This window comes from Triturus cristatus, chromosome 7 (assembly GCF_964204655.1).
Source record: "Triturus cristatus chromosome 7, aTriCri1.1, whole genome shotgun sequence".
NCBI classification, from domain to species: domain Eukaryota; kingdom Metazoa; phylum Chordata; class Amphibia; order Caudata; family Salamandridae; genus Triturus; species Triturus cristatus.
Genome location: NC_140590.1, coordinates 310,514,231 through 310,517,985, shown reverse-complemented (window position 1 = coordinate 310,517,985; position 3,755 = coordinate 310,514,231). Strand labels below are relative to the sequence as shown.

General features: G+C 58.2%; 1 pseudogene; it reads right to left on the bottom strand.

The window, feature by feature from the left end:
• Positions 1–483: 483 nt before the first annotated feature.
• On the bottom strand, positions 484–599 carry LOC146809537 (5S ribosomal RNA; annotated as a pseudogene).
• Positions 600–3,755: the final 3,156 nt, after the last annotated feature.

Genomic DNA, 3,755 nt, shown 5'->3' with positions numbered 1-3,755 from the left:
TTCCTCCTTCCCCCAAGGTCCTTAGCACTGGCAACTGTGCCCTGCCTCCCTTGTACCTGACACAAGAGATAAGTACTGCCCAGAACCCACCAACGCAAGGTCGCTGGACATAAAACCCGCTAGGCCCGGTGTAAAGTATCTGCCCCTGGTACAACAGCATAAACGCGCAAAACACACCAAGCTTATCCCGACTGCACCCTATCCCAGTACAGCGTATAGCTGCGACAAGTCCCATGGCTGGGGTCAACAGCGCAGTGAAGGCCTAACATCACGGCAAGTGTGGGGGGGGCCCAAGCCCTGTCGCTGTACCAGCCACGCAGCAGTCCCCTCGTGCCCCCAGACAGCCGGCGCACCTAACTCAGGCCCCCCCTCGAGCGACCATACCCCAAACACGTGGATTCAGGAATATCCTGTGGTATGTAGACGCGCAGTCTTAGTAGGGGCGCAATCAGGTCTAAGCCTGCGGGATGCTCTGATCGAAAATGCCTACAGCACCTGGTATTCCCAGGCGGTCTCCCATCCAAGAACTAACAGGCCCGACCCTGCTTAGCTTTCGAGGTCAGACAAGATCGGGTGCATTCAGGGTGATATGCGTAGGCATCAGAGCGTGCCTGTTCAGGCCTCTTGTGCTAACGCCGCCCGAAAAAGTACTCGGGAGCCCCCGCGGGCGCCACCCCACACTCCGAGGCCAGGCCGACACCGGGACTCGAACCGTGAGCCCCGTGTGTCTAAAACAATGACCCTGGCCGCGTGAAAATTGCTGCAGGTTTATTGAAGGCCATAGAGGGGGAGGAGCTGCCCTGCCCATTCCGATGAGAATCAGAAACGCATAGGATGCGGCATAGATCCCGGGTGGCATCTCCGTCATACCTGTTCACGGGGGGTGGGGGGGAGCGAACGTGCGGTGACGTCGCCGGTACCCCTCCCCCCCCCCCTAGACCCGGACCGAGCCATGCCTGGAGTAAATGCATAAATATATAGCGCGAACTGGACCCGGCGGTATTGGAGCGCTTGACATAGCCCCGTATTTACATGCCCATTCCGAGTGTCCAATAGGTACGTCGGTCCGCCTGAAACTCGTGGCCCTGCTAATATTCCTTGGCCCGGCCAGAGGGGGAGGGCGACGGGCGGGCTCGCCACCAGCCCAGGCCCAAGGCTCGCCTCAATGTCAGAAGCCCGCCAGAAACAGTACTCAGGAGCCCCCGCGGGCGCCACCCCGCACTCCGTGGGCTGGCCGACACCGGGACTCGAACTGTGAGCCCCGTGTGTCTAACACAATCACCCTGACCGCGGACGGGACGCGGCCCGACCCTGCTTAGCTACCAAGGTCGGCGAGATCGGGCGCAAAACAAACACATCTTTAACTTCCTCACATGTTTTTGTCCCACTTGCCTCTTCTGATGCTAGCCTCGACTCGTGCACTGGCTTTTTTGCATATTTACATAACGCGAAATTGACCCGAAGGATTGGAGCGCTATACATGAGCACCGTATTTACATTACACAGAATTGGAGCGCTATACCTGAGCACCATGTTTACATTACACAATCTGGCACGGGGGGATTAAGTGATTTGCCCAGAGTCACAGGATGTGGACGCGACCTCGAGGCTTGAACCCTAGTTTCCCGCACCGAAGCAGACAGATTAAGCCGACGGACCACATCCAAGACGTGCAGCCTGGCCCATCTCCGTAGCGCCGGGGGCCGTGAGCCAGGTGCTCGCCGTAAGTTAATATTTAGCCGCGCTGCCTGCTCAGCTGTCCGGCACCCGCTGCCGCCCGAGCCCCGTCAATAAAAAACAGGCAGACTCTACCCAGAGGCCCTGGAGCACCAGCGTGAGCACCAATGCCCCTTAAAGGAGAAATTTCCCGAGATTATGAATCTCACGGACAACAGACATTTCGGAGCTGGTGGTGGGACTCGAAACCTTGCATTGCAGGGGACTGTCGCACCAAGGACACTCGACGCTGCCTCCGAGCTACAGCGTCCGGCAGGGATCCTCCCCTCACCCGCCGCCCTACAGATATACTAAGGCCCCCACCGCGGCAACAAACCAGCCCGCGACCCTGCGAAATGCGCGTCGCACGCCGCGCACATATCCGGCCGACCGCGCCCCAAGCCCGTGCCACCCTAATCAGTCCGCCAGGCCAAAAGCCCACCTGGGGTCACGCCTCCCCCGCCCGTGGCAGTCCATACCACAGTGCCCCGTACCTGGTGCTGCCCAGGGACAGGGCCGGGGCGGGGGAAGGGAGCAAGCAGGACTCACCGTTTTCTGGGGGCAATAACGAAACGACGACGCGTGACCCTCCGGCGTGCGAGGAGGGATGCGACGTGCGAGGCGAGGCGGGCAGCGGTCAAGAGACTGCACAGTGGGCGGGGGAAAGTATATGTACCCCTGTCCCCCTCCCACTACCGGAAGTGGCCGGCCGGAAGTCCCCCTGGTCCCACGCCCAGGGAGCCTCGTCGGCAGACTCCAGTGCCTTCCTGTGACACTATGGCGGCCGCCCTGTTGAGGGTCCCCTACGTGGCCCCCCGGGCAGCCTTGGCACATGCACCAGAGGCAAAGGGCAGAGTCAAAACCCTCTTTTATTTCTTGTGTGTAAGTTGCACACTCACACATAGGGGAATAAATAAAATATGCATGCAAGCCCCACTCTTGACGAGCACACGCTTGTGAGTAGACTGATCTGTACATGTGCAAGGAGTGCAGCGATTGGACAGCTGCAGACTGAGGTGCAGGTAAGTGGGTGTCTACCCTACGGTATCTGTGCGCACATCTCTTATTCATGAAGGGATTTGTACCAGTTGCACAAGGTCCTTCCATCAGTTATACCTGGTCTGGCAGCAGCAGGGCAAAGCAAAAACAGATGGGGCAGTGTGGGGGGTTTGGGAAGGGGAGTGTGACAACTTACCTTCTTGGAGGACCCACATGTGGAAAAGGACAGTATATTTCCGAGGATGATCCCTTTAGGGATGTGGTTTTACACTCACTGACGTCACACACGTCCATACACAATACCTGGTCCCCACTGGCGTAACGAAAAGTGAGGGGGACTCCCTGCACGGTATGTAGTGGGACCCCTTCCGGGCTCAATCAGGAGCTCTCTGGCCAGAGTGCAGTCTGGAGCTTGGGGCCCCTGCACCGCAGGGGCTGTGGGGGCCTGTGTTACGCCCCTGCTGGTCCCTATCACTCCCCACCCATGCCTAAGCACCGAAAGCATGCCCTAAGTTTACCACCCAGCCTCCCAACCACAACTGGTCTCCTTTGTTAAGTAGGAGTCCTGTGTCTCATGCAGGGCCGGACTGGCCATAGCGGGCATCAGACGTTTCCCCGGGAAGCTGGAAAGGTGGGGGGCGGTTTTGCAGCAGTGCTGCAATATCGGCCCCAGGTAACAAAAGCAGCAGCGCTTCACACTTGCAAACCCGAGGGGTGGTCTGACAAAATTCCCAGAGCTGCTTTTGGTACCCAGTCCGGCCCTGGTCTCGTGCAGTCAGTGGGCCCGTTGATGCACAACTATGCATCATTGTGTGTGATACCTTTGTGAATCAAGCCCTTATGGTTGATCAATGTCACTGCAGTTCCAATAATGCAATGGGGCATAGTTGGCACTATTTTGTGTTTCCAAGGTCTCGTGCCTATAAATAGACCGTGTGTAAGCACATTAGATAAAGCATGGCTGCACACGAGACCGCTGGCTAGCGCCTACCTCTTGCACCTTGCATCTTCTTCCATCCCTCCGATGAGGCAAAGGCCCC